The 10,570-nt window shown below is 39.2% G+C and overlaps 1 non-coding gene across 1 annotated transcript; it reads left to right on the forward strand.

Moving 5' to 3' along the window:
* Positions 1-8,264: 8,264 nt before the first annotated feature.
* On the forward strand, positions 8,265-8,371 carry LOC120076959 (small nucleolar RNA R71). Its single transcript, XR_005481703.1, has one exon. It is a non-coding gene; the product is annotated as a small nucleolar RNA R71 (small nucleolar RNA).
* Positions 8,372-10,570: the final 2,199 nt, after the last annotated feature.

The raw sequence follows: 10,570 nt of genomic DNA on the forward strand, positions 1-10,570 counted from the left end.
TCCTTACCTAATTTGTTTTGGGGTTTTGCAGTACAGACTGCAGCATACATTATGAATTGTGTTCCATCCAAAAGTGTTGCCAGAACACCTTTGGAATTATGGAATGTTTGTAAAGCTAGTTTACATCATTTTAGAATTTGGGTTGCCTAGCACATGTGCTTGAGGCAAATCCTTATAAATTAGAATCTCGTTCAGAACTATGCCTTTTTGTAGGCTACCGCAAAGGAACAAGAGGTAGTTACTTCTTAGTGTTAGTTTACAGAAACATGCAACAGAAGAAAACAGGATCATTAAGCATTCTAATTCCTCAATTTTGACATCAAATTAAGCATATTCATGGGGTATTAAGAGGGTTTCATTACATACCTTTGAAGATCCTCTTCAAACTCGATATTTAACTGCAATCTTCTCCCAATCTTGCTGTGGACCACCACTGGAGCTTCCCTACTAGTCTCTAGGAGCCTTAGATTGAGTTGTGGGACTCAAAACAAGCTTGAACTTAGGGAAATCGAAGGAGAGGTTTTCTGGTTTTTAAGTTTGTTGAAGAACAACTTCTTCAACCTTCAAAAACTCAACAATTCAACAATTGGATCTTCTTTTCCATTCAATCAATAGTGATTTTATTACATGACTCTCATGCAAAGCTGATCACTTGAAGTGATTCCAGGTACTCTTTGAATTTGGTGGTGGAATTATGTGTAAGAAGGTGACTAACCTTCTTGCTTGAAAGTGAGAAAATCCCACATTGGGATTTTTCTTAATTTTCAAATTCCCTTTTTTATTTTGAAATTGATTTTCAAAATCAATACTTTTTAAAATTTTAATTCTTTAATTAAAATTAAAATTTCATTTTACAAAAATTAATTCAATAATCAATTTTCTAATAAAATTAATAATTAATAATTAATTAAATAATTTAATTAATTCTATTAATTTAATATCAAATATTAAATCATCAATTCCATTACCATGAATCCCTACTCGTGAAATTAATATTTAAATCATATTTATATATTAATCGATTCTCCAATTACGTTTAATTCCAAAATTAAATGTGTAATTATATCACATATAATTACTAATTCCCTTAATTCGAATTTAAACGTTTCAAATCAACTTATCACTCTATTCTAAGACTAATCTATTTATGAACTAGTAGGGGGACCTAATGGACCTATAGATCATGGACTCCAACGATCGAGATTAATTGGCTAAATTCTTTACACCAAATTAACCCCCATTCATTAACTACTGGGTCACTCCACTAAAGCCCAGTAGTTTCACTCCCCTCACTATAGGTATATTGTGTCCACTCGATATAACCATAATTAGTAAGTTAACCATTCACAGGTTGTTTGTAATAACGGTTGGGTCAAAAGGCTGTTTTACCCCCCGAGATTACCTCTTGTTCCTTAAGTCCCACTAATCCTCTAATGAACAATTGGTTTGTGATCCGATCAACAAATCGAGTCCCTCTCAGGCCAATTAGTGGGTAGGGCCCCTTGTTCAAGATCCGGAGTCAGTACTTAAGGGAACAACCTCTCTACTATCCCTAAAAGTGGGTAGGAGCGAATTCCATCTTGCACCCTATGTCTCCAGCAATCTACCCAGTCATACCCCTGAAATGGGAGGCTTATTGAGCTGGTGCTGTTGAGTCAACCCTCACTTATGAAAATCTAAGGATAATCCTGAATAAACAGGAGTTCGTAGTTAGCTCAGGATTAAGGTTAAGTTACCTAGGTAATCACTATAAAATAGTCGATCTTAAACAGTAAACAACATTATAAAGTAAGAGTTGATCAAGTACAAAGTGCTAGTAAAAAAGTCAGTCTGAAGATTTGGGAGAGACTCAATTTGTTCTTGGTATTTAGATCTTTTAGGATCGAAAGAACAAAGTGCTAGCATTGTCTCAGGTATCATACATTGACAAGATGTTGATCAAGTACTCGATGTAGAACTCCAAAAGGGGCCTACTGCCTTTCCGGTATGGAGTTACATTATCTAAGGAATAGTGTCCTTAGACACCTCAAGAGGTTGAGGAAATGAAATGGATCCCATGCATCTGGCTTTGGCAGTTTAATGTATGCAATGTTATGTACTCGACCTGACATCTGCTACGTTGTGGGGATAGTTAATAGATATCAGTTTAATCCAGGACAGGCCCACTGGACTGCCATCAAGAACATCCTCATGTATCTTTGGAGAACGAGGGACTACATGCTTATGTATAAATCTAAGGATTTGATCCTTAGTGGATACACAAACTCTAATTTTCAGCCTGATAAGGATTCTCAGAAATCCACTCCAGGATCAATGTTCACTATTAACGGAGGGGTTGTAGTTTGACGAATCATTAAGCAGGGGTGCATCGTTGACTCCACGATGAAGACTGAGTATGTAGCGGTTCGTGAAGCTGCTAAGGAGGTCGTTTGGCTTAAAAAGTTCCCGACTAATCTGAAAGTTGTTCCAAACATGTCTAGGCCCATCATCTTTTATTGTGATAATAATGGTCTATGGCGAACTCCAGGGAGCCTAGAAGTCACAAGCGCGAAAAACGTATAAAGCAGAAGTATCATATCATCCGTGAGATTCTACATCGAGGGGACGTGATAGTCACGAAGATAATTATGAAGGCTCTCACGGCTACATTTTTTAGGGTCACCTACAGAGCATGGGTATATGGGACCGTCTGCGCTAGACTAGAGCAAGTGGGAGATTTTATACTGGGCCTTAGGGCCCTAGTTTATTATTTTCTACTTGTTTTATCTTGTACACCCACTCACTTTAGAACAAGTTGGAGATTGAGTTGATGCTCTAAATCTCATAGGGTCTTGTAGTTTGTAAACACGTGTATGAATAGACATTTGTGATGTAATAATATGAGATATTTTCTTCACTATTGTCCATGAAATATGGGATATTTTAATTGCATTAACCACAAACCAATGAACTAAGATCTCTGGTTATTGTTGTAACTTAAGCATGTATGTGGAGACATACAAGTGGATCATGCCTTAAGTGATAACCTCAATGGTTTGTAATATATGAATAAAGGAGGAAAACCTTATCCTTGTGATACTACGGATACGGCCTGCTTTGTAGATGTTACAAGTATTGTAAAGTGCTACAGATGGTCTGAACTTGATCATTCATGTGGAGACATGCGAGCGAAGTTATCCTATACAAAGGAGTTTGTATATGATCGGACCATGAAATGTTTAGTTTTGTTATATAACATCGTTCATGATAGATACTTTAATTTACCTAAGATGACCATAGGTAACATGACCTTAATCCTGAGTGAGTTGGGAAACTCCTGCCTATGAGGGCAGTCCTTTGATTTATATGGGTACGGGTGGCCAGATTGCCAACTCAAATCTACCACTTTGGGGATTCATCTGATTGAGGAGCTGGAAACTCATCTACACAAGATGGAATTCACTCCTTCCCTGAAACAGGGGTAAGTAGATAGATTACTCCCTTAAGGGTTGAGGAGGATCATATGAGGGAGCACAATCCACATAGTAAAATCATGTTGCGTGAACTTTCCAACGAAACTACTGAAAACTTCAACAAGAGTTGTTGATAGAAGTTCATCTAGTAGCGTTGAAAGAACCTCAACGTAGTGGGAGGGTTACAAACCCACCTGTTCGCTATATAGGTTTCATTGAAATCTTGGCTATGGTAGCCAATGGCGAGGTTAAGAATCCATTGTCTTATAAGAAAGCAATGGAGGATGTTGTTTGATGCGTTATTTTATGATGTGGAATTATGGATGAAATGCAATGATGAAAATACGTTGAGCACTCAAGTTTTCTCAGTGGAATCCAAGTGTAAACCCACTGAGTTTCCTGGTAAGTCCAGGGTCGAACTCAGGGACTTAGGAAAACAGGTTGTGGTGGTAATTTTTAGGAAAACTTTGCGGTAACTGGTAACTCAAATAAGTGTTGGTTTTGTTTGTTGCGGTAATGAAAACAAACAAATGCGGCGGAGTTCGAAAAAAGTTGATAAAATGGAAGATGCTATGAGTATGCGGTGAACGGGTTGAGAAAAGTTTCGGCTAACACTTCCAAGGATGCATTCATTCTATGCGATCATGCAACATGCATACAACAGTAAACCACCTCTCGGTGTGAATGCCACGGCTTCTAAGGCTAGAACGCATGCGATATATGCGATAAGTCTATAGAACCTACACATAAGCCTCTATTCTCATTTATGCGTTGACAAAATGACACATACACAAATAAGGTGACCACATAATATCATACCTATCTCTAGGGTGCATGCGATGTAGGTTGGCAAACAGAGCTTATCTCTAAGTCTCTATCTCTTGTTTATGCAGTTCTAATCTTGCTTTCTTGAGTCTAGATTCTAACCTTGCTCTCTCTCTTAGGTTCTTTCTTTAGACTCTCTCTTGAGTAGCTCTAAAGGGATGTTTGGCATAACATAACACAAAATAATCGCAAACAATGAACTTCCTAGGTCATGTGAGCTTAGTTCTTCTCAACCCATTCGACAAGTTTAGCTACTCATGCGTGCTAAAAGAGTGAACAGATGTAGAATAAGAACTTCCATTGTATAAATATAAAGTTGAAGTACAAAATAACAATGCAAGAAGAGAATAAAGAGCCTGATAGCAATCTCTTGCTGCCCAGGCTTTTACACTGTATTTCTACTCGTGTTCAAAAGATAATCTCGCTCTCGCGAGAGTCGGCCCGCTCTCTACTTCTACACCTCCGGGTTCTCTCTCGAGTTGCCCTGAGCGATCTTCCGGTGTCTCTACTCTTCCCTTGTTTCGCCTTAAAAATAAAATAAAATCTAAGAACAAGGCTAAACTATCTAAGGGAAAAGTCTCTAACTCTCCGAACTCCTTGTCTGATGGATGCCTTTGGTATTTATAGAGCTTCCGGGGTGAAAGGCAGCTTCGCTCTTATGATTGCACAGATGGGATGGCTTTAATTCCTTGACTGATGTGCCGAAAAGCTGAATGTACTTATTATCATTAGCGGCTGTCAACTTAATTCGGATTCGATAGTCATCAGCTTTCTGTCCCATCGTGGTTAATTATGCCTTTCACTCAGATGTGCCCACCAAGTTGCGTCGGCTCTATGTGTCAATCCTTCTTGAGCATATGTTTGCGAACATAAATCACCACAAAGCCTTGCGGTAATGCTATGTTCGTTCGTTGATCTCTTGTGATCGCTCTTTTCGCCTTGCGTCAATGCATATTTTGCATAAAAACACAAAAATTAACAGTTCCTATGTAATGAACGCATGCAACCGCAATGTTATAAACTTAATGCTTTTTAGATGCAATCTAACATATTTTATCAACGCAAGCTAGCATTGTTTAAGAACTTAGCACTATAATAACGTGCATTTCTGCCCGTTATCACACCTCCAAATTTAAACAATGTTTTTCCTCAAGCATAAGCTAAAGATTTCCTTTAGCAAGTCGACCGCAATTCTCTTTTTCTAGATTTCTCAAAGATACTTCATTCCAATCTTATCACCAAAATTTCCTCAAGTCTTATTCAAGTCTCCTCTGAAAATATTTCTAAGACCTAGGGATCGCAAGCTTAACCTTCAAAAGGACTTTACTAACTTCTGGGATATCGCATGATTATTTCAAAAAGAAAACTTTTCCACTGAGGTGTCAAATGATTTTTATCCTTGCATATTTCTTGATATTATTATTTTTTTCTGACCTTGCGCTAATCCAAGTGCCTTGCCTTCATTTTGGCTTGCCCCCACATGTGTCATGCGGACATCCAACCACGAGCAATGCGCTCTTTCTCAGACTAAAATCACACATTCTTGGCAGCGGAGTTGTGATCATTGTATTTATGCGTTGATCCTGGCGACTTAATTTCATTTTGGCTTACCCCCACGTGTGTCATACGGACATCTAACTACAGATAAGTGCCCTTCACAACTTAACTCTTATCAACATCGGTTTCCCTATTGCGTTGACAATGGAGTTGTTATTCTCAATTTTTTTTTTCAAAATAGCAAGGTCGAAAATAAATACCTCACCCCCAAATTTAAAACGCGGCAATGTCCTCATTGCCAAAAGATTGAAAGAAGTCATGCGATGTTCTTAGAAAGCTTCGTAAAGAGAGTTTGAAAGAAAGCTAGCAGACCCCTAACTTCTAGAAATATTTCATGAGGTGACTTTTCTAAGATTAACTTGACTCTAGTATATACGAAAAATAGAAGCATGTGTTTCATCATTGAAATCGTAATTGGCAAAGAAACAGCATGCGGCGACTTATTAAATTTATCAATATTAAATGATTGTGGTAGTCAAAGAAGATACGGTGATAAAACTTTTAAAATCAAAATGCGATGCGATGGTGCAAAATTTGAAATAAAGTTAACGAAGAATACAACTCCCAAATTTGCACTGTCGCTCGCATTGTGTGCTGATGCATCCTTCTTTGCGGCGATCTGTCTTCTATGGATTGCGGTGACGAAATAAGATAAGTTGCTTTTTCATGTAATACCTCTGCAATCCTACACCTCGATCGTTTTCAAGAAAAACAGTGAGAGGGTCAAATGATTTTAAACAAAACAAAATCTTTTACCGCAATCGTTCAACACGATTGTTTTTTTTTTTTAGAATATAAAGAAAGAATAGATATGCGATAATAGACAAAATTAAGATGCTAAAAGTTCATGAAGTATTGATGTAGAGAAAGGATATTCAAAAGTTTGCGTCCCTAGTGAGGTTGAGTTATATAATAACTCAGGGACTGCTTATTCGAAGCTGGTCTTTTCACGTCCATGGTGGCTTTTCCCTCTTTTCTTTGTCCTCTGAGATCTTGATTGCCTTAATCTGGAGCTTTTCCCCATGAATGTTCATTACAATCTCACCCTTGCATACATCAATTTGAGCACGACCGATCGAAAGGAATGGTCGTCCCAATATTATGGGCGCATCTTTGTCTGCTTTATAATCCAAAATGAGGAAGTCTGCTAGCAAGATGAACTTATCAATTGAGATTGCAACATTTTTCAGTTCTCCTTCAGGATGTATTCGGGATCTGTCCATAAGCAGGATAGTCTCTATTGTGAGTGTGAGTGTCCAAATACTCAATGGTTTGAAGATTGATAATGACATTATGTTTATGCTTGCCCCAAGATCGCATATTGCTTGGCCACTGTAGACCCCTCCAATGGAGCATGGTATCGTGAAGATTGCTGGGTCGCCCATTTTTAGTGGGATCATAACATTTTGCGTTGCGGCCACTATTGCGATCTTTTCTTCATCATTTTGTTTTCTTTCAATCTTTGCGGAGATGGTAGTAGCTGGACTTCTTCTGTCTCATGTTCTGAAGGCTTGAGGATGGATGCAACTTCGGGATTCATTTTCTTGGGCTTTTCTGAACTATAGGTCAACGGGTCTTCGGTTGTCACCATATTCAAGTTGGTTTCGATGGGCTCCTCCCCTACTTCCACAGTCATGTTATTACTTAGCAAGGAGACTGCTAAGCATTGTTCCTTCCCGGTACCCCCAGCATTGCAGGGGACTCAGTTAAGCTCGGCAATGCTCCTTGCGGTCTATTTTTCAGCTCGCCTACAATTTGTCCTGGTTGAATTTCTAGATTTCAAATGGATGTTGCTTGATTCTGAAGCACTGATTTGTTTTTCACAATGAACTGCTTCAACAAGCTCTCTAAGGACGAAGATTGCGGTGTTTGCGAGTTGCTAGCTTGACTATGCGTTGGACCGTTGTTTTGCAAAAAAAATCTGGGTGGCCCTCTTTTTTGCGCCACTGGTTGGAAGCTTTGTTATTGATTTTTCCACGTAAAATTTGAGCGGTTTCTCCACCCGAGGTTATATTATCGAAATAGGGATTATTCTTTATGAAGCATATTGATTGCAGGTTTGCTGGCCATTCTTCCATCGAGTGAGTTTCTTCGCAAATGACACAACTTGCAGTCGTTTGAGCAATTGCGTTGACTTACCCTTTCTTCGTTCCTGTGTTATTAATGGTGATGCCTTGTATCAAACTCATCATTGCAGTCATTTGATTTTGCAAGGATGCGATGGCCTCGTTGTTTGTATCATTATCTTTAATTCTTAATCTTTGATCGCTTTCCCGCCAATCCTCGTGGTTTTTCGAAATGCGATCAAGTATACTCTTTGTCTCCTCATATGTTTTGTCTAGCAGACCACCAACGGCTGCCGCATTGGCAACGGTCTGTGAAGAGGGATCCAGTCCCTGGTAAAAAATCTTCATTTGTAGGCAGTCTGGTAAGCCATTATGTGGACAGTTTCTTACCAGTCGCTTGAACCTCGCCCAGGCATCGCTGAGCGATTCATCATCTTCTTGTTCAAAATTTGTTATTAATTTCCTTCTCCTAGCATTCTCGGTTGGTGGGAAATACTTCTTCATAAAATTTTCGACGACTTGTTCCCACAAGGTTATTTCCACCAGTTCGAGAGAATATGCCCATTTTCTTGCTTGATTGAATAAAGAGAATGGGAACAAAGTGAGTCGGACTTCCTCGGTGGAGATATTCGGGAACACAAAAGTGTTGTAAATTTCTATGAAGCTCCGGAGGTGGGTGTGCGGGTCTTCGCCACGCCTCCCTCCAAACTGCCCAGTAGCCTCAATCATCTGCAACATTACCAGCTTCATTTCAAACCTCGATCCATTTAACACTGGTCTCATGATTCCTGGAGAGAAATCATAGAGGTTGGGCAATGCATAGTCCCGAATGGGTCTATTGTGGTCATTCGCCAGAAGGATGGGGTTGGCCATTATATTGTTCGCGTTTGTGGCCCTTGCTTCCGATTGTTCCGCTATTCTTGGTGTTCTCTCTTGTTGTTAGTAGTCTGCGTCGAAATGTTCTCTCAATCTTCGGGTCATAATTCACCAGAGATTGAGAGTCTGCAAAGAAATCAGAAAAATTATCGTTAGTACACTATTTTGTCGAAGTCCCCGACAATAGCGCCAAAACCTTGATGTGTTATTTTATGATGTGGAATTATGGATGAAATACGATGATGAAAATGCGTTGAGCAGTCAAGTTTTCTTAGTGGAATCCAAGTGTAAACCCCACTGAGTTTCCTGGTAAGTCCAGGGTCGAACTCAGGGACTTGGAAAAACAGGTTATGGTGGTAATTTTTAGGAAAACTTTGCGATAACTAATAACACAAATAAATGTTGGTTTTGTTTGTTGCAGTAATGAAAATAAACAAATGTGGTGGAGTTCGAAAAGAGTTGATAAAACGAAAGATGCGATGAGTATGCAGTGAACGGGTTGAGAAAAGTTTCGATTAACACTTCCTAGGATGCGTTCATGCTATGCGATCATGCAACATGCATACAACAGTAAACCACTTCTCGGTGCGAATGCCACGACTTCTAAGGCTAGAACGCATGCGATATATGCGATAAGTCTATAGGACCTACACATAAGCCTCTATTCTCATTTATGCGTTGACAAAATGACATATACACAAATAAGGTGACCACATAATATCATACCCATCTCGAGGTTGCATGCGATGCAGGTTGGCAAATAGAGCTTATCTCTAAGTCTCTATCTCTTTTTTATGCAGTTCTAATCTTGCTCTCTCGAGTCTAGATTCTAACCTAGCTCTCTTAAGTCTTAGGTTCTTTCTTTAGACTCTCTCTCGAGTAGCTCTAAAGGGATGTTTGGCATAACATAATACAAGATAATCACAAGCAATGAACTTCCTAGGTCATGTTAGCTTAATTCTTCTCAACCCATTCGACAAGTTTAACTACTCATGTGTGCTAAGAGAGTGAACAGATGTAGAATAAGAACTTCCATTGTATAAATATAAAGTTGAAGTACAAAATAACAATGTAAGAAGAGAATAAAGAGCCCGGTAGTAATCTCTTGTTGCCCAGCCTTTTACACTGTCCTTCTACTCGTGTTCAAAAGATAATTTCGCTCTCACGAGAGTCGGCCCGCTCTCTGCTTCTACACCTCCGGGTTCTCTCTTGAGTTTTCCTGAGCGATCTTCCAGCGTCTCTCTTCTTCCCTTACTCCGCCGTAAAAATGAAAGAAAATCTAAGGACAAGGCTAAACTCTCTCAGGGAAAATTCTCTAACTCTCCGAACTCCTTTTCTGAAGGATGCCTTCGGTATTTATAGAGCTTCCGGGATGAAAGGCAGCTTCTCTCTTATGATTGCACAGATGGGATGGCTTTAATTCCTTTACTGATGCACCGAATAGTTGTCACCGAAAAGCTGAATGTACTTGTTATTGTTAGCGGCCATCAACTTAATTCGGATTCGACCATCATCAACTTTCTTTCCCATCGTGATTAATTATGCCTTTCACACAGATGCGCCCACCAAGTTGCGTCGGCTCTATGTGGCAATCCTTTTTGAGCAGATGTTTGCGAACATAAATCACCGCAAAGCGGTAATGCTATGTTCATCCGTTGATCTCTTGTGATCGCTCTTTTCGCCTTGCGTCAACACATATTCTGCATAAAAACACAAAAATTAATTATTCCTATGCAATGAACGCATGCGACCGCAATGTTATAAACTTAATGCTTTTTAGACGCAATCTAACAT

Source organism: Benincasa hispida, chromosome 4, assembly GCF_027475165.1.
Source record: "Benincasa hispida cultivar pf3 chromosome 4, pf3_genome.v1.1, whole genome shotgun sequence".
In the NCBI taxonomy this organism is placed as follows: Eukaryota; Viridiplantae; Streptophyta; class Magnoliopsida; order Cucurbitales; family Cucurbitaceae; genus Benincasa; species Benincasa hispida.